General features: G+C 40.9%; 1 protein-coding gene across 1 annotated transcript in view; it reads right to left on the bottom strand.

The window, feature by feature from the left end:
* ccnd2a (cyclin D2, a) overlaps window positions 1-23,328 on the bottom strand; it is a 164,405-nt gene extending 141,077 nt beyond the window's left edge. Inside the window, exon 1 of the mRNA XM_034141985.1 lies at window positions 23,082-23,328. The gene's annotated coding sequence lies outside the window, so the exon portion shown is untranslated. The remainder of the gene's footprint in view (window positions 1-23,081) is intronic.
* Between the last annotated feature and the right edge of the window lie 975 nt (window positions 23,329-24,303).

The following is a 24,303-nucleotide window of genomic DNA, read 5'->3' as shown; positions in this document are numbered from 1 at the left end:
AGCAAGCTAGAACTCAGGGCACATGGGAACTATGCCAAACATCCATATTATACTGTGGGACGGAGATAGCTCTGGGAATAAAAGGCATTTGAAATGAACACACAGAAAGCATTTGAGTGCAAACAACAGCGGCACACTGTTGGCAGGTGAAAAGCGTGGTCTGCCAAAACAAAGATGAGCGCACGCTTTTCTTAACTGCTTTTAGGAATTGGCAGTGATGATACTGAATTAAAGGCAATCCTAAAGCTTAAACAATGAGAGTCCTTATTGATCCAAGACAGACTCTTAAACGGCGTATTTAACTTCAGAAGATTACACCCCATAAAAGTATTTATCTACCCATATTTTCCACTAAAAAACATTTCTGTGCCCTCCCTCCCTAAAATTGGCAGCTAGATTGAGAGTGTAGCAAAGAAGAGAGCAGAGGGGAGTTACAGTGACAGTACAGTTCATCCTAGCTAACCCCCTAACAGCTGATAGCCTCGCAGTTCACAAGACAGCTATGGTCAGAGCGCCACCGCCGGCAAAGACACCAACTACACGGCAGAGTACAGTACAGCACAGTGCAGTCAAGTATGATCTAACCAGGAGACTCATACAAATACAGTACATGTCTGGTAGAAACACAGTACAGCACAGTGTTGCTGGGTAGGTTACAGACTGCCACCAACATGGGACCATTAGAGCATACAGCATGGAAAATTCGAATTACACTGCAGTGTAGTGGAGTCTGTAAAAAAAGGGGAGTCTAGATTGGATGTAACCAAAAGCGTAATGCAGTACAGTAAAGGGATTCAAGATGAGGGGGCTGAAGGGATAGAGGGAGGGAGGAGTGGAGAGATTGAGCGTAACAAGCAAGCACACATAAAGCCTGTCTCATTCTTTTTTTCCTCCCCTCCCTCCCTCCCTCCCTCCTTCCCTCTCTCTGTCTCTCCCCCTCTCTCACCATTACAGCAGCATTAGAAGCTGAGCTGCTCAACTGTTCCAAGATGTCAGAACTACAAAGCTCCCTTGAATGAGGGAATGTGGGGCCCAGGGCGGCGAGTGGGTCTGGAACAGCTGGCCCAGTGGTGGGGCCTCCTGTTCCCTCGCTCTGCAGCCGCTAGCTCGCTGGGACAAGACAGGGATGTCTGGCTGGGGGGTGGCGTGTGTGTGACGGAGGCTGCATAGAAGGGGGTCAGGGAATGTTTCTGTCACAGGGTCAGCAGCCTGGTCCCCTCCTGACCACGATGCAATGGGTGGGGGACGGAGGGGGGTGGGAAGCGTGTGGCTGGGTGAAGTTGAGGAATTGTTCTTAGTGAAGTTCATTTCAGGCGATTTCAATGAGCAACAGTTGCACAATGACATGTATGGTGCATCACCGACAAAGGAACTGAGGAAATCGAGAAGTAAGGATTTATTTTGCAACACACACACAATTACGTGCACACATGTGTGGACATAGAGCTGCATCCCCATCTGCTCATGCTCCTTGCTTCGGGAGACATGGACAATTACAGGGAGAGAAGACTTGTGGCTTCCATCTCGTCGTTGGTGTCAAAAAAGTGTGAGAGGGGGAGGATAAAAGGAGACAAACTATTTTGGACAACTGTAAACAGGACAAAGTCGTGAGCTGTGGAGGGGTAGCACACAGAAATGAAAAGGTGTATCATATAGGGTTCAATGAAGGTATGACGTTATAATGAAGCTTAATTCTGCAGCTCAGCAAGCCTTCCTGAAGCGTGAACATAGATGAACGCACGGGTGTTCATGTGAGCATGTTGAGGACCACCGTACACGATGCTGGAAAAGACGTCTCAGATATTGCAGGCACAATGCCGGCAATGGAAAGGGACTTCAAGCAATTACATCTGCATTCACTGATATAGAAGACCCGCAATTACTGTGTCTGATGGAAACACGACTTGAAAGAACAAACCCAAGGCAAACATTTATTGTAAACCACTATAAAGAAAATGTAACCAAATCACAATGAGTCCCATGAATGGGTTCTGCTGTTCATTTAAGATATATGGCACCATTCAAGAATCTCACTGTAATCGTATTGATACTTGTTTTTGGATTGCTGTTTTCTTTCTCGTTACCATGCTTTTGGGGTGTTGTCATCTGCATTAATGATATAAATACCATTTTTATCTGACACTATACGCATTAAGATGAACACCACAACCCACACAAGTATATATAGAGATGTATTTAAGAATATCTGCTCACATAAATTGACACACACATAATCCTTAATGGGTGTTTTAGCACTGGAGACTGCATAGATTGTGAAGTGCGCAAAACTGTTCCAAAACAGCAAAGAAAAACAACGCATTTTAAAGAGAAGACTGGATTATTTTACAGGAGTTACCGTTTGAGGCAGAGCCACACAGTTAACTATGCACTCATCACACACAACAACATAGAGCTCAGTCTCTGGGCGGCCAAGAGAGGCATCCAACTAAGATTAGAGCCGTCCTTAAAACCGGATCTTAATTGTGTACGTTTGTAATTATACAATGGTTCGCCTCTTCCTTTCAGAGTGACTTAACATCTGGAATTGGGAAGGACAGAGGCTTCCTTTACGACTGCAAGATAATAAAAAGTGACACAGAGAGAAGGAACCAACAAACAAACCAGTGAAGTTTCAGCAGCTAAGACTAGTAAATGCAGGCTTTTCTTTCTAGTGTGCAAACATGTGAGGTATGCGCATGAAGAAGAAACAAAAGATGATTCCTTGAGTCCCTCTTTTGGCCCAGAACCCAGCAGTGGACAAGCTAGCTATTCGATCTGACAGACAACGCACAAACCAAGCTGCAGCAACTAGTGCTCATGAGGTCTGTGAGGAGCTTTTTGGAGACTAAAGTGCATGTGAAAACGGCCAAATGTTTTGAAATGTTGTAGTCAATATCAATATCCAAAGCGATTGAAAGGTAAAATAATAATACATCCAATGTAATTCAGGATACAGTACATCAAGACATGAATTATCATGCATACTTGTTTCTCATTAACTATATTTTATGAGTCATTAACTACATTTTATGAGTTTACATTTAATAATGTAACAATGTTATTTAACATTTTTTATAGTGAACAGCTTGAACGCATCATAATGTATTGGGACCCTGCTCCAGTAACGTTAGCTGTTAGCTCTGTCATTTAGCCGAACAGGACTGTGCGGCCCATTGGTTGCTAACAGTTCATGTTAACCAACTTCAACACAGTTTGTTGCTCACAATGTAGCAACAATAGGGTAAAAGGTAGGGCAAAAATAGTGTACTGCTGTACTGTAGAAAACATCAAGTTTTCATATTTTTTACATCAACTTGGTACCAAAGTGTTTTTAAATCGTGACATCGCTAATGCAGACTTCAACACAATGCATTCAAATAATTTGAAGGGGAAAGTGTAGGGCTGAATACAATTCATAATACACAAACATATTTCAGACTTTCAGGAATCAGGGTTTAACAGGTGTGTAAACAAGCTTATTATATATTCGACTTCACTTAATGTCTCACAGAGGTCTACCAATCACAACCTCTGCATCTGCAGTATGCTTTAAAAAAAAAATTGTGTCTTTTAGAGTGTGACAGCTTGCTGCAGAAAATCCCTCTTAAGGAGTTACACCTTGACACGGGACCTTACTCCCACCAAATGTGGATGAACATCAGATTCTAAGCATGGAGGACAAAAATGTCAACACTGCAATTCTTCTTTAGAGGGGGTTTTGTGCGGGGCTTCGTAATGTGCGTCACAGGTTTGGTATACAGCGGTATCTGGTCATCATGCTGAACTACTTTCTAGGAATTTGTACTGCTGTTGGACATGCCAAATTGTAGGCATAAGGATCATCTTTTCCCATTGAAGAGCTTTGTATCCGCAGCAATAGAATGACAGGCTTGGAGTCTAGAACGTCCAACGTGCTGATTGACTTACTGTGTATTTCTGCTGTTTCTGTATGTATTCAGTCAAACAAATCACCAAGACAATTTCTACTACAGTGAATGAAAGATGTATTCATTTAGACGGGGTCCAACCTCATGTTTGATTGACATAATGGCATGGAAACACTTCATTCATCTCTCACATAAACTACTTGTGACGGCCTGCACTTTGAAACCTGAGCTGGCAGCAATCTACCTCCTGATGTATGTATAATGTTAGCATTAAGTGAGGCAATAGCAGTCATTTCCTTAGTTTATTATTGCACACACTCGTTACACAAAGCGAGCAATCTTACACAATTCACTTCTGCAGCAGGGATTGAAAAAAAAAGAAAGAGGAAGCTTCCTTCGGTGGGAATGGTGAGGACAAACTCTACAGAAGTGTGTTGGGTCTTTTTAAAATGGAAGACAGGGCTGCAATAGTAGGTTGTTTACTAAGAATTGTTTCCGAATTGAAATGGGATATAGCAGATTTATAGAGGAGCATAAAAGGTATGGTAGAGCAATAGAGTGGTAAGGTTATGACTTTTTTTTTGTAGGCCGACCCAAAAGGTAGCTTCGCAAGGTGTTCCTTCAACAAAAGCAATGGAAATGTCCAATTAGATTTGGGTTTATTACAAAAAATAAGCTCTGTGGCAAACGACCATTCATGATACATAGTATAAAAAAAAAGAAAGTAAAAGAAAACATTTTATAATCAATTGTAAAAAATGTGTGACTAGCCTTAGATTCATATTGGCGCTCATAACAATTCCATGCGCCAAAATATGGAGGGATGTAAGTCTAGACACAAGAAAAGATATGAGTTATTTGTGAAAAAAATTCCAATTCTATTTCGATGAACTCATTTTTCCAGTAAAGCATTTAGAAGTAAAACGTGTCCAACAATTACGTGACTAGAGGATAAAAGTTGCACACTAATAAGGACATCTGCTGTGAGTCTTTCTGAAGAAGTCTAAGATGAAAGGGCATCTCACAGTAGATGCTCTGACAAAGACAAGTGGGCACCAGAACCACATTTAAAATGTCTTCCCATTTTCCCATCAGGGCCTACAAAGAGAGACAACCTGTCCTGCGTCAGATGAAACACCCCAAATGTCACTTGAGTATCCCAAATCCCTTCAATGAGTCATTATACCTCTCCGCAGTCTGAGTACACGAAGCCAAGACATTTGTTGACCTCAAAGTGACTCCAGGCACAAAATGACGCTGAATACAACGCCTGCGAGACATTAGCCTTAAACTGTCTCTGTGGTATTTTCACTAAAGCTTCTAATACACACTGTCTGGCATACTGTGATCTAATTTTAAAGAAATGACATGTGACCAGCGTAAAGGCAAATGCTGTGTTGTTACAGCATTATTATGGCAACAAAAATCTCAGAACATTTCAGGTGTGTGGATGTGAAGTGTGTTCATGTGCCTGCTTTCCTTGGCAGGTGGCACTCCCCTGACACACACACACACACACACACACACACACACACACACACACACACACACACACACACACACACACACACACACACACACACACACACACACACACACACACACACACACACACACACACACACACACACACACACACACACACACACACACACACACACACACACACACACACACACACACACACACACACACACACACACACACACACAGTGTCCTCTGCATGAGATGACTCACATGCCGTGACATCTGGTTAGTGTTGGATACATTGTTCGGGCAGCGCAGTGGCTTAACACCACGCATAATGGAAGGAAAAAGGAAAAAGAGAAAGCCATGGAATAAAATACATTATTATAATATTAGGCCTAGGTTCTCTATTAATGTGTTTTCCTCTATTAACAATGGGACACCATGCTGCCAGCACGGGGGGGACAGAAGTGAACCTCAGACTTTTGTAAGGAGAAGTGGTCAAGAAAACGTTAAAATCATGTAAGCAAGGGAGATATTTCTGCGTTTTTGGTATTTTAAGATGATACACATTCAGAAAAAAGTGGTGAAGATAGTGTTAGGAGGTGGAAGAAGTACTTAGATCTTGTACTTAAGTAAAAGTAGAAGTGCCAGAGTGTAGGAATACAAGTAAAAGTCCTGCAATCAAAATGTTACAGAAGTTATGTACAAAAGTATAAGCATCAAAATATACTTAAAGTAACAAAAGTACAGATTATGCAGATTGGCCCATTTCAGAATAATAAATATATGTTTTGATTATAATGATTGAGTGTTATCAAAGCTGGTAACTTAAATGACATATGCTGCAGGGTAACTTGTGAATTTGACTCCTACAGGTGTAATTACATTCTTATGTAAGTGTTGATTATATTTCACATTATTAATCCAAATCTGCAAAAGTATACTAACAATATTAAATAAATATTGTGGAGTAAAAGTACCCACTGAATTTCTAGTGGGTTAGAAGTACATGAAGCAAGAAATGGAAATACTTAAGTAAAGTTCAATTCTCTCAAAATTGTACTCAAGTACTGTACTTAGTTACTCTACACCACTGGAAGAAAGTGAGTGATTTCTGCCTTTTTAGTATTGTAAATTGTGAGCGAGATGATACACATTCCTAGAGGGAGATTTTAAAAGAAGAACGGCAGCTGAAGATAGAATTAGGTCTTGTGTAAATGAAGAGGGGAAACACAATAGCATTAAGTGTGCATGGAAATGAGATCGAGACTCATCGAAAGCGAAAAATAATCTGCCACGAATTTATCCTCTCATCCCTCATTACTGCATCCCCCCACGGCTTCATCTGGGAGACACTGGTGGAGAGAGGCTGCTGAGGAGACCCACCTCCCTCTCCTCCCAGCACAGCCTCAGGAATGCTTTTCTTCTGGCCCCTTAGCCCCATGTGTAGACGCCCTCTCTGCAGGGTGTGTTTTGCATGTAAAGCAGGCTGCAGATGCTGTCCGCAAAAAAAAAGCGACCAGGAGGGACAAGGGGGGACCGGGACACAAGGAGGCCCCACCGCCATGCCACCCGCCTGGCCTCGCTTTGCTGCCACTACCCCCCCCCCCCCCCCCCCCCCCCCCCCCCTTCCGCAGCTCCCCTCCCACAAACACCTCTCATTACTTCACCCCCTCCACTGTCCCCCCCGGTTCGACATGCCACCCCTCCATCAACCCCATCCCCTCCTGACCATCCCTCTGCCACCCTCCCAGCACACGCAGTTGTTTGTCTCCTGGGAAACAAGCTCCAGTTGGTGTATAAAGGCACGCTGAGTGCACGCACACACACACACACACACACACACACACACACACACACACACACACACACACACACACACACACACACACACACACACACACACACACACACACACACACACACACACACACACACACACACACACACACACACACACACACACACACACACACACACACACACGCACACACACCACTTCAGTGGAGTGAAAGACCTGAGAAACGGCATTTAGACACAGAGAGGGAGAAAGAAAGAGGAGGGAGAAAGAGAGTGATCACCTCTAATAAAATGGTTCTTTACAATCCTGTTATGCATATTCGGCTTGACATGACTACATTCAGGGGAAATAATTAACAAGTGTATGGTGTACATTAATATTGCATCTGACAGCAGACAGGTGGCTGGCTGGGAGCAGATGTTAGGAGGCAGGCCGGAGAGGGGCTGAATGAGCGGGAGATAGAAAATTATTACTGGGTTCTTTGAAATGAACACAGCTAACATGTAATCACTGCAGTTTCATAGACTTTGGAACACTTTTTTTAATAGACTTTAAATTGTGGAAACAGTCGATTAAGAGATACGTTTATTTGCTATACATCTATTGCTTGCAATTTTGACAAAAATTTAAATAACTAAGAAAATAATGTAGAAAAAGACATACCACTTTAGTTTTGGATATGTTGAAGATTTGTTTTAATATATTTGTTTCTGTTTTATACTATTGTCAAATTAACAATGTTTGGGCTCCGACAAAGCTTGACAAAACAAGCAAACTTTTTTTCAATGGAATTTGATTTGATTTTTTTAATCTTTCTTTTTTATTTACAATGAAATGATTAAATTGGATGGATACATTCGTATTTATTTTCTTTTTTTGCAGCTTTATTTATTCATGATATACAGTATGCTGTATGATTTACACTGAAGCATCCATCACATTATGTATGTGTGCAGCTCCTCTGTCTGCTGCACACAAAGCACCACAGTGTGGCCACTCAGGGTGGGTGCAACTGGGATGACATAGTGCTGTTTTCCATCCAACCTCTCTAATCCTCCACTGCAGGATCTGTACTGGGCTGAACAGTGTGTGTGTGTGTGTGTGTGTGTGTGTGTGTGTGTGTGTGTGTATGTGTGTGTGTGTGTGTGTGTGTGTGTGTTTTACTTTTACTGTATAAAACACATCAGCATGTCTTTGCATGTGTGATCCGAAAGAACCCCGTATTGTAGCGCCTTGCACCTCTTATGTAATCCACATGTCTGTTTTATTAAATTCAGTTTGACAAGGAGTTACTGCTTTACAAAGTGACAGACGGACAGGTTTAGATCAGCTGGGATATCGGTTTATTTTTTGTGTCGATGTGCGGTTATTCTGAAGAAATAACTTCACATATCGCCATGCGTGAATGGTTTGAATGGAGACACATTGATCGGGCACCTGACTTAACATAGAGCCATTCATATAGCATGTAGCATATGTGCAAAACAACACCTGACAAGGTATTGAGCAAACACGGATCTAAGGCCGTTTTAACATTATCCCACATGATTATGTTGTTCAACACAAAAAGGAACTATCAAATAACAAATAAAAATGTATTTCCTCAGGTTAAGCCTGGAGGCAATGAAGGGTCGATGTGTTAATTGCATGAAACTGAGATAGAAAGAATCCAAGTTTCACTTTGCTAACCCTCCTGTAACACATATCCATATGTTTATTCCCCTGTTAGATGTTCACATTGCTCTTTCTATACTGAAATCGGGTAATGCAGTCTGTATCTACGGGGTGTGCCTATAAATCTGGATTTTGAGAATGAGCGGGGATGATTGAGGATTATTGTTAGTAAAGAAACTCAAAACTTGATGGTTACTATACATTTCAACTACTCCCCTTTCCTAAGTCTCAACACTGCAATTTCTCACTGCTTCTGCTTCTCTTGCCTGTAGTTGCTGTTTGACTCTCACATGGGTCAGGAAGCAGGATCTCAGGGAGTCTCCATGCTTTGCTCCAGCATTTGGAACCACTCTCCACCTATCACAAATTCCTCCATCTTGGCAGCTTTACAGTTTTCCCTCTCTCTCGTCTTTTCCTCTTTTCATCAGTGCTGGCAGTAGAACTGTAGTCTACAATCTGCACTAATTAACAACCTTCGGAGGAAGACCACCAAACTGGTGAACTGGCACACTCGAAGCACGCTTACAGCGAGACTTTTTGATCCTTCTTCATTCTCTATCCATCCTTTTAAAGGTGAGTTGTGTTGCACCTTTAAAATGGAGGTGAGGCTCAATGTAGAGTTGAGACCACACACAGACTTTTGCACACTCTATGACACACACAGAGAAAAAACCCGTTGCCATTGACCTTGCTACCAACTCTTACATGGCAGCTTGCCTCGCAGTGAAAGCTTAATGTGTGTTATCAGAGTATCTGAATAAACAACCGCAACATCCACATGAGCCAAGTTGGCAGCTCTCCCTCTGTGACATACGTGAAAAACAGTAGACAACACTTGTTCTCATGCTGTAATGGTTGTTGGCAATATGGCCCTAAGTTAGGATGTGTGTATATTTTCCATATTAAAGTAACGGTAAAAATCACGATACAGTAAATAAACGGTATTTCATCACATGAAACTAATACAACTGCCTCGCATGTTTAAAAAACTGTGTTAAAAGAACAAAAAACAGTAGAACTAATATTTGTTCAATATCAAAACTAAGGGTCTTTGCTTGCTCTTTGCTCACCGCAAAGTTAATCATAATAATAATCAAGTGTATTTATAAGCGCACTTTTCATTTGAGAAATCAAAACTCAACGTGCTACAAGTTAGCTGCAGAACCTTGAGGTGAAAACAGCCAGTTTACGACAGCCGTCATCTGATTTGTTGCGCGCCGAAAGGTAAGCGGTGAATGAGGTCGAAATTGAAATCATTTCAATTTTGAGAATTACGAGCCTGTTGGAAGGGAACAGTAATGGTATACGTGAGGAATGAAAGAGACGATGTGCCACAGTGATCACCAACAAAAACACATCTTACTTCCAGGTGTCACTTAGCACCCTAAATCATCACATTCAATTACCATGGAGTTAAAGTATTATGTATCTGATGCACATCATGATGCACATGTGTGTTAATAGGTGATACGTTTTGGGACAGGATGAAAATAATTAGGATAATAAGTTTGGCTTTGCAAAGGTTACCATTGTAGGCACCAAAGACTAAATGTTGGAGTTTGGCTGATTAAAGATGAACTCATTGGAAATATGTGTTTTCCATATTGCCTTTGTCTCCGTGAAAACTAGCACAGACATATTCAAGAAGGCCAACCCGCTCATACACTGGAAAATACACAAACACACACAAAAATAATCTGCGTCAAACCGAGAGTTTCAGGTCTGGAGCATCAATCGAGTCTCTGTTCGTTCTCTTCACTCTCCCAGTCTGCCATCTTCAACCACCAACATCCCCACCACATCATTTGTCATAGGGCAGCAAAACCCAATACCAGACAGAGTAGCGTTCAAAGGGTACATAAATTAAAATCAGGTATATGCTCTCCTTCAATTGCACAGTGAGCTGCATAGTCTGGGTTTCCATTCTTAATCTTCCCTTGGGAAAGTTACTGAATACAGGGGCAGAGTGGGAAGGTCACAGGCTGTCTCACACTCCTGCCATGAAGTCAAGTCTTAGCATTTTCAAAATGCCTTGACTGCCAATGTTGCAAGCAACAGTTGCTCCCAAAAAGATGGATTGCAGGGCCATAGTGCCATGAAAATGGGACACAAGTTAGAAAAATCACTATACTGTAGCAGCTGGAGAAATGTGGTTTGGGAAAGTGATTGACAAAAGCCAACTTCTGTCAATGCCCCTTTGATTAAGATACTCTACCCCAACATATGCTAGTTAAGGAGTCTAGGAGCCCAAAAGCAGAAGACCACACAGCTCCAAGATGTGTGGGATTTCCAGAATATAAAGCAGGGCATTGCCAGTAAATAGTTGAGTGTGTTGTCTCAACTTTCCCCGGATAAATAAAGAGCATGATGGTTCCCCTGGAACCATCATGTACAAATGCAGGCAAAGGAAGACAATTAGGACAAAAGGGGAAGAACATTATGGAGTGACAGAAGTTCACTTTTACTGTCCACCTCCATCTGACAAAATCAACTTTAGGTCGAAATCCTGACTGATAGCCCAAACAAATAAAACAAGAGACAAGGCGGGACACAAAGGAGGAATGCTAAGAGGACAGTAGGTGCAAAGAGACAGTTTGCCTTGTTTCCCGAAGAGATGCTCTGGCATGCCACTGATCACAGACAGCCTTCCAGCGTTAAGTGATTCTGAATAGCAGCGAGGGGGACAGCGAGAGGACAGAGCAACAAGACTGCTGGACCGGAGCGGGGCGAGTGGTGCTGGCAGGGCGGGCGCATTGTTCTGGGAGGCGAGCAGGAGGCTATCACGACCCGGGCCAACCGCTAGCCACGTGCTCCTCACCAAGGCCTGCATGAATTATTACATTTCATTCTGTTATCTTTCATCATGGTTCATTACAGACAGACAATTGAGCTTCAAGAGAAGCACCACGCTCAGGGGTCCCCCCAGATGCCCTCAGAAAGAGAGAGAGTGAGAGGAAGAGAGAGAATCCCTGCACTCTCCACTGAAAAGGACAGAGGAGGATGGACAAAAACACATTGTCCGTGGATTTAAAAAGGAGGCTTATGGCTGCTATGAAAAAAGAAAGAAAAAGAAATGTGCTTTTAGAAGGAGAGAAGAATGAATCTGCCCGCTGATGCACGCTCAATGAGATGTACGCTAGCGGAGCCATAGAAAAGAAGCGGGAATTGAAAGGGATGGAATCTGAGGCAAATGACACTCCAGTGTTTTGAAAATAACTGACAGCTGCACAATAGGACACCAAAACAGACTGCAATCTGCCCATAGATGAAAAGACAGGCACTTGAATAGAAGTGCGACCAAATACATACAGAGATACTGTCCATTCAGAGCACAAGTGGATAAATAGACAGCCGTGAAAATGGACATGAAAGGTGAGGTTTTGCTCTGATAAATGAAGCAAACAAAGGGATAACTACAAAGAATGTGAGACAATTAGGCGTTCTCGATTTTAAGTACATGAGAGCCACAAGTTTTCTTGAGATTAGGCCTTGAGAGATTGTATTTACCAGAGTTACACTCGAAGTAAAACCAACATTCACATTTACACAAAGCAGATGGAACTTTAACATTTAAGTTGAGGTTAATTTGGTTCAACACAACTTAATCATAGCTTAATACAAACCTGTCTGAATCAATGATGTATCCCTGAATGAATAAGCCACAAAGATCCAGACGAAATGCATGTTTTGTGGTATAATCGCAGTGTATCTCCTTTGTCATATGTGTCTGTATGCGTGAGTGTGTGTTCCTAATGGCTGTGTGTCCTGAGAGGTGAGTATCAGAACACACTTCTCTTGTCACTCGCCGTTCGCTGCATAACACAGACATTTTCCATTCTGTCAGTGCGAGCAGCGAGCACACTGGCTCCTTCTAAACTCAGCCGCCACTTCATTAAATGACTTCAGACTCTTGGCAGAGTCAGTGGGAAAAGTCTATATTAACTGTGTGTGAGATCCACGGGGTGACCAACAAAGGCCATAGTTGTTCCTCTATGCTGGGTGCTGCTCGGGGGAATTCCGAGGCCTATCGGGGTACCCCTCCACCGGGCCCTATGCCCCATTTGTGTCCCACACATGCTCCTGCTTCTTCTCTCTCTCTCAGACCTCACATACATACAGACAGACAGAAATAAACGCACGAGGATGCACACTGGAGACGCATAAAACCTGGCTGACTTTTGCCCTACTTTCCAGGAAATGGTGTTACGATTGGCAGTTACTGTAAATCAGAAAATATAAGAGCAGAGCCAGCCACAGTGGAGAATAAGGTGCATTTGTTTTAGCTGGTGGCGCACAGTTTTTACGTCAATATGCAGGATCGATTGCATTATGCAGGATGGAGCCAAGTTATGGGTTGCATAAGGGTAAAGCTGGGGTGAGATGTGTTTAGACTGGAGAGTGGAGCGCGGGGTAGGGTGATGCGTCTTCACACAGTCCAACGATGTGGCTGGCTCGTTTGTTTACAGGAGGTTCAGATGGAGAGAGGCAGCCTGGTGGTACCTAATGGCCAGGAGGAGAAGTTGGCCCAGAATCAAAGCATTAACTGTTGCTCAGCCAGGTCAAAGTGCTGGGTCATTTGGGAGCATATAGACCAATTCAGGATATGTGTCTTTCGTATAGTAAAGTGAGGAGAAAAAAAGCTTTGTAAGTACAAATTCCACCATTATGCAGACATCTGAAAGACATGTTTCCAAAGCAAGAAGCCAGAGCATAGGTTAAAGAAGGACTATTTATTGGCAAAAAGTACGAAGTTGACAGTGGGACTTTTGGTAAAGGAACATTATGGTTTATTGAGTTTGAGTTTGAGTTTGGACTTTTGTAGCAACGATAACACTCTACTCAATTCATTCATTCATAAGATCTTGGAAAGAAGAAAAATCCCTAAAAATAGGTCCAACAGCAACTATTTTTGGGGCATATTATGAAGGAATGTAGAAGAATTCCCTCAAATATGGATCTTGGTGTTAACCCAGAAAAGCAAATATTGGCCTGGCTTTGGATCTAGAGCAGACTTATGACTGTCTAAAACATACCAGCACTACATAATAATGCTTTATCGCACTCTTTACATGAAAGTAAAAGTGAAAAAAAGTAATGATGACATACAGTAAATGACAGCTGTTACACACTGGAGAGACGGACGAGCACTGAAGTGTGGTAGTATTTAGGTGAACCCTTGGTAAACCATAGTTACCAAAGCAACATTATTACAGCCTCATCTGCGGTTTCACACCCAAAGACAAATAGAAAGACAGAAGAGATAAAGACACATAGTTTCTGATAAAGACACACACACACTCTGTACACTGATGCACACATAAGCTGAGGCCTCTGATGCTCCACCAGATGTACTGGGAACAGTGGAAAGCACGGTGAGTCAAAAGGAACCACAGCTGTACAGTCAATCAGGCAGATTGACTTGATATGCACGTTCTAGTAATGGCTTACTTCTGCGGTGACCTTTATCCAATCTGGTGGATTTATTTGTTCTAATTAAGCAGGTTATGGCCACATGCCTTCACAAATTAAGTCATTCATCTTAATGTGGCATGTTCGAGGAGGAAAGGCCAATTACCGCCAGGAAAAAGAGCGATTTTCTTTGATAGCAGGAGGTGAAGAGTGTCAGAGAGGGTCAACATTGACACCAATACATAAAAAAGAATACCTCTGTGTCACTACGCATACATGTCATATTCTCAATCGCTCAATATTTATTTTTCCAAGCGCAACCACTGACAGAAATTATGATTCAACTAATTGACTAGTCAAGCAAAAAAGTCATCGCCAACTCCTTTGACAACCAATTGAACATGTAAGTAATCTTGAACGCAAAACAGGCAGAAAATGATGTTTTTATCTTCTCAAATATGGGGTTCCCTTATTTTCTCTGTTAAATATCATATTCAAGTGAATATCTTTGGAAACAAGGAACATAAACTTGGACTTGGAGAAACTGCGATGGACATTTTCTGACATTTTACAGATCAACAACTTCATTGATTATCCTGGCAAATGACGGGCAGTTTAATTGATGATAAAATAATTGCTAGTGGCAACCTTAGTGGACAGTTTGCACCAACAGTAAATCAGGTCCTGTGTCATGTCCTTTTTCATTATTTTACGTATCAACACCAGTTAATCAGGTCAAATGTGAGCATTTGCAGTATACAGACAATTGCTATTTGAGTCAGATTTGACTTGGATGGATGGATGATAAGTTTGGATGATAGTGATAGTCAAGAGAACCAATACTTTGGATTTATATTTTGTACTCAAGTACACGTTGAAATCGGCAGGAGAACGCTAGCTGTAAGCGGCCAGTGAACCGAGTGTGCACTATGTTGCATTCAGGTTGTATTAATTAAAAATAAACGTTATATTATTTCTATGCAGTCTTGTATTTATTTTCTTTCTGAAACTTGGTTTGATTCAGTTTTTGGAGATAATTGTTTTCAGGTATTTATAATAGCAGTATCCAGCTATTTGGAAAGAAGAATGACAAGAGAATAAGTGAGAGAGTGCATCTTGAAGTATGATATTTATTGTTGTTTCTTTGGACCCAAGTATCAAATTGGTATCGGGAATGGTAGAATCTCACTAGTTTTGGTATCAACTACTACATTTCCGGTATTTCGATATCCCTAGTGCCCACCTACACATAAATAACACATAGTTTTCAGGAAAATATACGTGTTCGGTCAACTGAACACAGCTAACGATGTTGCTCTGGGGTTAAAAATAGTGCACAATGTCTAGATATACAGAGGCTGGAGCCAGCAGTAGGTGGAGAGTCCTCTGTCAGCTAGCTAGGGAGCTGGGATTGTTTCTCCTTCTGTAATCCCACACACTGAAACCTCTGTGTAGTGGTGAGAATGAGCGTGGGTGTGTACTGTACCGTATGTGTGTGTACAAGGATGAATGCACGCACAACACTTCCCATGCAGCCATATTCATTCACAACTTTTCATCTTCCAACAGAAGCCATTATGCTCCTTCACGTGTTCAAGATCACAAACCAGCAAAACATGTGATAATAGTGTAGAGTTCCTCCTCCATGTTGCCAAAAGTACATGAAGCTCACCTTTCACTGGAAACTCTTCATCAAGGGAAGTTTACTTTCAATTAAAATACGCCACAAAAACGTAACGCGCACAACCACTAACCTTTAAGTGACTCCCAAGCATCCTGAGGCATCCACCACATTACACAGGGAGATTCAGAGCACAGAATGAAGGAATAACACCAGGCAACAATATGGCTCAGTTCTTTTCCCCATGGGGTTTCACTCTGAGAATATTTGGGGTTTCAAAAAACGACATCCTTTCTACAGTGTATAATGATTCTGAATGGGGCTCTCTGTCTCTAATTGGCCTCTTTTAGCCTTTGTATCAGTGTTCACACTCTCTGTCTCTCTTACAAACACACGCTATGGTGTCTGCATGCACCTACAAGCACACATACCCACGCACGCTACATTCCCATCTAATCCACATCCATCCTCTCTGTGGAACACACTCTAGATTGGTTTTGCTTCTAGTATAAACTTCCAAGTTGAGGTCAGACTGTGGGGTCACAGGGGCCTACAGAGCTAGCCATGTAGCTTGACTTCAAAGAAAAACAGGCATAATCATGGGAGTGAGTTTGTTCAAGCTTTATCTGTCTCTGTCCTATTGTCAATGGTGTACAGTCAAAGCTTTGGGAGCTAGAAGCTGCCTTCAAAACGTTTTTGACTTTACCGGAATCCATTTTACTTTTCAATTCAGTGTTGAAAAAAACAACAACATATCTACCTTCTCAGTAGACATTTAATTAACTTTTTTTAGATTTTATGTAGAAAGGGTTGCACTCAAGTTGCAATCAACTAAAAGGCATAGTGAGGACTAGTTTAACTGTGACATTCTTGTGTTGGTTGTCAAGCCTTTAATACACATACAAGTTAGTTTCAGGCCAAAATATGTCCGCAGCACAGTCAGAAACTCTCAGGTACAGAATGCTGGCATTAAATGCAACATCAGATCGATGATCTTGTTGACTAATGGTCTGATGTGAAAAATGTATCTGAGAAAAGTATTTAAAGGCTGATTGTCAGAAAGCATTTCATATTAAGGAACTATTTACTAAAACGAAGGTACTGTATCAGCACTCACATTCAAAAGCCTTAAAACTAACCTTTGGTGGCAGTGTACAATAATTTATTAAAACAAATACAATTGTATTGTGTCCCACTCATGTTTCAGACTGAGAGTATACCTCGGTGTTTTAGATTTCATCAACGTGACTTTTCTGCCCTCTAGTGGTGATGTATGAGAACAACAGCTGTGCATAGTATCGGTCTCTATTCTTATTAAAGGGCAGTGTCACATTTTCTAGCAGTGTAAGAATTACAGGTTCAATAACAGTGTCACTTTAGATTGAAATAAATAGAATCATGTAAAAGCTCAGGAAAAACAACCATTAGGTCTAGTTCTGAAATAATTAATAAATCTACATTTGAAAGTCAGTACACAGGAAGTTGATAGTGAGACAGATGTGAGTCCATTATAAGCTCTGAAGTACACAATAGTGATTCAAGAGGGATTAGCTCTTGGTTAATGTTATATTCATCTAATGATATATTTAGATGTTCAATCATACTATATTTTGATTTCATGGCTTATATTACACACTTTTCAAGACCACTAGGGGCCAGAGTTTCACCATGTATGAGCTGCAGGCCGGATAGATATCAATGCCACATTATTTACAATCCAACCAACGAGTCAACAGACTGCAAACAGAAGAATCTAAATCTAAAGAGCTCCGGGGGAAGCTTAATCCAAGACAGCTTCTTCTGCAGTGAAACTCAAATGAGTCATTGTTCCAGTCCTGCTGCATGATCTCATGTGGCGCTGAGGGAAACATTGTACTGGGACCTTGAATCTGTTCCAATAAACAGTCCTGGAACACATGAAACATAGAAAGTAAAAGCTCTTTGTGATATGTAATGAAACTGTAATGTACTGCACATGGCTCAAAAACATAATACTAATACAATTTAGAAATTCTCAAGGGAATTTCAAGGTTTTTTTTTTTTTAAACCCCTATCTCAACAGTGTCAGCACTTGCCGTCCCACCCTACAGGCCGATCATGCAGACTGCGTGGGGCCTCACCTTGGAGGGGGCCTCATCTTGCGGAGGGTGCCTCAACTGACCCGAAAATGCGGCCGCTGCGAGGCTCCACTAGCACACCCCCCCCCCCCCGTCGATGCTCGCGAAACAGACGGCCTCATCATATAACTGTGCGTGGGGCCTCATGTTGGCCAGGGACGGCCCTGTCTAGAAATAATACAATTGTAAATTGGGAGTGCTATTGTTACAAATATGATATATCACATACATGTATTTGATAGATGTTAAATATATTTGCAAGATCAGCTTGATTTGAAAACAAATGTGTTCAAGAGGTGGCACAGCTAACCACCTTCAAAGTTTTTCTATCACACTTCATGACATAACTCTCGAGCGTACGTTGCACACAGGGGGATTTTAAATGCCACCACACTTCTGAGTCAGCAGCTGATGTTCCCACCAAAACACAAAGTGTCTCAAAACAGGTGTAATTTCTGACTTACTGTACTGACTAAAGCAGCCAGCCTGTCAGTAAGGACGACCGCACAACAACAAAAAAAAGGAAATGTTTCCACTTCACTGATTACTTCAAAAACACAACAAGACAAGCCTCAGCGAGTAGGCGGTGGCACGCGGTGTACTACTTATAACAACGCAAAGCTGCGAATTAGAGTAAACAAATATAGTTCATAAAGAAAACAGCAATACAAGTGTTGCAGTAGTCACCCGTGGCTTGCAAAGGCCACATATTCTTGCAACAGTAAAGATCAATCAAATCAAATTGTTGGAAATCATGTTTGAGAAATTGCTGCTCTCAGGCACGTAATGTTAAGAATGTTATTATGGCATTATTGAAGCCTAAGACGTATAGAAACGGAAACATTTATACATGAAAAGATGTCAAATATGATACCATTTCACACAGATGCTTTGGTGCCTCACCCATGTAACTGCCTTCTTGCACTATTTAAGCTGGCATCATCAGCATCACAAAGCCAGGGTGTTCTCTCTGCAGAGCAGCTGCAACATCTCAAAGCTGATCCTGGACCAGTTCTAAAGTAGACACATCTGTACAATCAGACACTTCTCTGCCTCCTCATGATGCTGCGATGAAAACATGCCAGAATTATACATAAAGAACTGTTTCACTTTTCAATCTTTTCATTGACTGACACACGGTTCATCATTGCGTGTATTCTTTGCATCTCAAGCAGGCTCTGTGCAAATCCCACGTCCTACTGTACACAGTGAGGCGGAATGCAAGCAAGACAATAGTACATCTTTCATTGGTTTGGCTACATAGTTTCAGTTTTCTGAGACTGATGTGGGGGAAGGGGGAGAGGGGGAGAGGGGGTGAAGGGGAGAGGGGGAGAAGCCCTCCTTACTTGCCTCCCTTGGGTGACAAATAAAGCATTCATAAAAAACATTGACTTGAATCAAATAAAGTGTGATGTGATAATTGAGAGAAGACGTACCCAGAAGATTGATTCTCATCACTATAAACTGACTGACAAAATCATGTAAATATTGTAACTATTAAGTAGGGCTGCTCAATTAATCGTATTAATTACGATTTTGGCTTGCAACGATTATGAAAACAACATAATCGAAATAAAACGATTATTATTATTTATTTATTTAAAAAAAAAGAAAATTGGGGTTTTTCAGTTGAATTATACTTAAAGTTCAGGGAAATCAACTGTTTAAAAACATATTGTTCACATTTTTTTTCAATAAATGGATGTTTTCAAAGTAAATGGATAATCGTTTTGAATAATCGTGATATCAATTATTGACCCAAATAATCGAGATTATGATTTTTGCCATAATCGAGCAGCCCTACTATTAAGCAACAACGGATGTTTCAAGATTGGACATAAATGCTGCCACTATAAAACTAAATAACACAATTTTGTGTCTTGCAGCAAAGCTCCAGGATCTAAAACTCCTCTACCGAACCCTTTTGGGTTGTATAAGGGATTCACACTTGAAAGTGTTTACGCCAGAGACAATCAAGATCAGATATCATGCCTTTATTCATTTGAATAATACAGAAAAAATCCACTACTAGCAACAATTTAAAGAATACAACCTTAATATCTCGTTATAACTGTAACTCATACATGTATACATTAGGCCAAAGCAGATAACTTGTGGATGTAAACTGATTTGCTTGCTATGCTAATCTTTTTAGCAAACTAATGTTAAAATGAGCAGAAATGCTAACATTTAGATTGTCCCTATTTGTTGTGCTAATGTTAACATTTCCTTGCTAACGGCATAAGCATATAGCTAGCTAACGTAGAAAAATAATTGAGATTTTTTTCTGCTTTACGTTATGTTACGTAACTTTAGTTTACTGTGTATTGAGATGTAAAGCTTGTCTTGTTTACCTGGTGTTATGGAATGAAAGTGATACAATGCAATTCATATACAAATAAATAAGAAATAATAAAACATTACACTGCGCCAGTGGAATGTAAAATGTATTGTATATGTAAGTGATTTTCCACCTTAACAAGCATGATTTTTTTCAGTGGCAATCTATTACAATTTTGTTGTAGTCTTTTGTACACTGCGACTGTTCTGATACTGAAACTTGACTGCATGAACAACCGTTTTTTTCGCTCGACTCTACATGTTTTTTTCTCTCTCAGTGTAGCTTAACCACTTTTTTCTTCACATGTATTTGGCTCTATTCTGTATTCCTGTAACATGAACAGCTTCTGCATTTAAAGCAACCAAACCACCAAAACGCTGCCATCTGTCTGTCACTACAGACATACGCCTTCTTTGTGTTTAGGAAACATGACAGGAAGTGATGACGTCAGTATGTTTCATGTAAAAAGGCAACTAGGTTTGCTGTGACAACATCAAAACAAACAGTTCTCGTCTCTCTGCAGGGTGTCATCACTTGAGATCATTGAAACGCAGGTTTAAATTCAAAATTCTTTGCTGAACTTAAACAGTGTTGTAAAAAATGTACACACAAAATCAATATGCATTGTATTTATAACTACATCTAAACATATTAATTTCTGAAAAATATGTTTGTGTTCTTGCCAGCTCAGGTGTTGTTACACAATACAGAATCCACCAAGTTCATTTAAATCTATTGGCGCATTTCCACTACAGCGCGGAGTGCGGTTTAAGCGTGCCGTGCCCGGTCCGTTTTTGGTTGCGTTTCCACTTGGCGTAGTACCGGCTAGCGGGTACTATTTCACAGTTTTTCTGGCCCCACAAAATCGTTTTCTAAATGGAGATCGGCTAAGCTAACACAGTATATGCTTCGACCGTCCACACTCACAACAACGGCCTATACAGACATAAATAAACCAGCGACTGTATTCGCCATGACACAGACAGTCTGTGGTTTGTACTTGTTTAATTTTTGTCTAGTTTCTGAACAGATATGAGGAGCTGTGAGCTTGAGTGCTAACAGCTAACGGTTGATGTTGTTTTTCTGTGGTTCGCATTGAAGATGACGTCACAGCTCCGCCTACACTGCGTTACTATAGTTACTGCCCCAGCTACTAAACTGTAATGGAAACGTAGCATAAAGTGAGCCAGTCCTAACAAGGCCTAACAAGGCCTATCTATACCGTACAAGCTACGTGAGAACTTTGGGCTGGCTTTGTTCCAATACAGCAAAAACAGTTAATTTTAGCTGCATGGTTTCACTCTTTTATACACGATACAACTGTGACAATGTCACAATTCACATCAGCAGACAGTGGAAGAATCTAAAAGTATTTGAACTACAGTGTTTCCACATGTCAATCTTCAGTTTATAGTGAGAAATGTCAATAGTATTTCCTCCCTAACCACTAATATTTCTCTTTGCAGAGATTAGTTCTATATAAGTGAATTATCATGTAGCTACAGCTCACAGCTTACTTTTTTAGCCTCTTTGCCAAAGTGTCAGGTTTCATCCAAAACAATACCAAGAGGCCAAAAGCTGCCTGTAACAGAGCCAAAAAGTGTTTTGTGGTCCAAAGACTTTCAGAATAAATGCCACCTGTTAAGTTTTTACTCAAGCAGAGACACATTACAGCCAAATAGAAACCCCCTTACAAAGAAAACGGTACACGTAAGATGAAATAAACCAAGTTCAAAAGAAAGAGTCACATTTCCAGAGAAGTTACAGTGAAGAACTCTTGATAGCCTTCATAAAGTCACTCCCCCCGAAAACTCTGCCAAAACTTAAGCGGATTCACTCTCTCAGCCAGACTGACAGGAAGCTTTTCCCTCCCCCTTCTTCCTCGACCCTCCTTCAGCTGAGGGTGGGCGTGCTGAGGAAATACAGATGCATGCAGATGTTGACGTTCCACAACGAAAGTTGTGCCCACATCCGTTCCCAATGAAGACTTTTGTAGCCTATAGTAGGCTGCTCAAAACAGTAAACAGTAAAACAGCAGGAAGCAAAATACAGCACTTGTACAGTGCAGTACACTTTCAGCATCACTGGAGCCCAGAGATAAAAACAGCAATGGTTTAATTGGGCTTTTCACAAACTTCAAATCCTTGAGTTAGCTTGTGACTGGATGAGTCAGAGAGATAGAGAAATAATTCCAGGGAATGTACTTGGTAGGCTACTTCTAAAGTCAAATAAAAAACAGCTGTCATTAGCACTTTTTAAGTGGTTGACTACATCATGAGGAGCTTTTAGAACATAATTGAACACTTTCTCCTGTCAGTGTCTCCCTGCACAGTCGATGGATTGCTACATTTTCTTGTTGCACACTAAACAGTAACAGTATAACAGCCACACACACCGCTAAAAAGACAATTAAAGTTTAACAGTCTCAGTGTAGGCTATAGCGTTTTACTCTAACGTTAGTACTTAGTAGGAGACGTCATTCGGTGGAATACATTAAAGCATTGCCTACTTTAATGTAGCCTACCGTTAAAAGAATGCTTAAAAAGTGCAGCGTTACGTTACGTGTTCTTTTAAACAAATTAATTCAAAACATTTTTCTTGTTCACTTGTTACACTACATGACAGATGTTTCGCCCCAGCAGGGCAGGGCTGCAACTACTACTACGAGTCACGAGGACACACACACTTTTGGCTCGCGCACACAAAGCAAACATATACGCACATTTAAAAAAAACAGTAAACAAAAACCACTCGGTCTTACCTGTTTTGCAACTTTGGGGTCAATTGCTGGTGCAGCACCGTCGCGCATTTTCGTTGTAAAAAGGGTTAAAGAGCTTTAAAACAGCGTGAGAGTTGTTTACAAAGTTTCATCGTGAACTCCGATTGGCCTGAGTGAAGTTAGTCGACGCCCCAAACCTCGGTCACCGGGCCGAGTCCAAAAAGTAGTTTCCTGGACTTGCTGCTGCTCTCATGTAGGACGCAAAACATGGAGAAGGAGGCGAGTTGTTGCACCTTAACCGTGAAGTGTAAGATGAGTAGTTTAGGGTTTTTTTCACTCAGCTTTTTTTTGGTTTAAGTTTACCCGTTGAGCCAATGTCGGCTGCAAGTAAGGCATAACAGACCTATGGTAACTGAGTGCAGGGGTGCGTACAATGCATGTAATGCCGATAAGTAACAGTCACACATTGCAACAGAACACACTCACTTTTTGCATATAAAAAAACAAACATAATAATAATATTATTAAATAATAATAGTCATATTATTTGCTTTTCATTAAATAAATCATATCCTTATATTTTGTATGAATGTTCTGCTTTGGTCTTAGAACATTTGGTTTGTTTATATGGACATAAGTACTGAAATACCATGTTTTGTTATCTTTAAGAAATAATTCCTCAAAGTAAAAACAGTTGTAATGAAGAATTGTAGGTAATTCTTTTTTGAAAGAATTGTCAAGGCACCCTATAACCTACCTTCACCTAATGAATGAAGTGGAACGTGCTATGCTATATCATACTGTATATTTGTGCTACATCAAATCAAAGCAGTTCTACTGTAGTATTTATTAGAATGTATAGTGGCCTGCCGTTGTATAAAGTGTTATATAAACAAATGATAATGCAGCACTGTGTAATAGGTTTTGTAGTGCTGTCAGGTGGGAAGCTACATAATCTGTTGCATGGGGGAAAGTGCTCAACTGTTTCCCATAGCACATCACTTTCTGGCTGCTATACACAACACTAAGAAAAAAAGTCCCTAGAAATAAAAGCTGTTTGACTTCTTACACATTTAATTGGATTATACCCAAAGAACAATAAATCTAATGGCGATGCTTTAAAGGCACCATGCTCTTCCTCAAGCAGCATCAAACTAGACACAGAGTAACATGAATTCCCAGGGGCCGCCTCAATCATTTTTGGGTTAGTTTTTGGCACCTTTTGTGCTTTATTGAATGAACATGCCTTTGAACAAATAAATTG

The sequence above is a fragment of the Trematomus bernacchii genome, unplaced genomic scaffold (genome assembly GCF_902827165.1).
Source record: "Trematomus bernacchii unplaced genomic scaffold, fTreBer1.1, whole genome shotgun sequence".
NCBI lineage: Eukaryota > Metazoa > Chordata > Actinopteri > Perciformes > Nototheniidae > Trematomus > Trematomus bernacchii.
The sequence above is the reverse complement of the archived record's forward strand: the minus strand, read 5'-3'. Positions and strand labels throughout refer to the sequence as shown.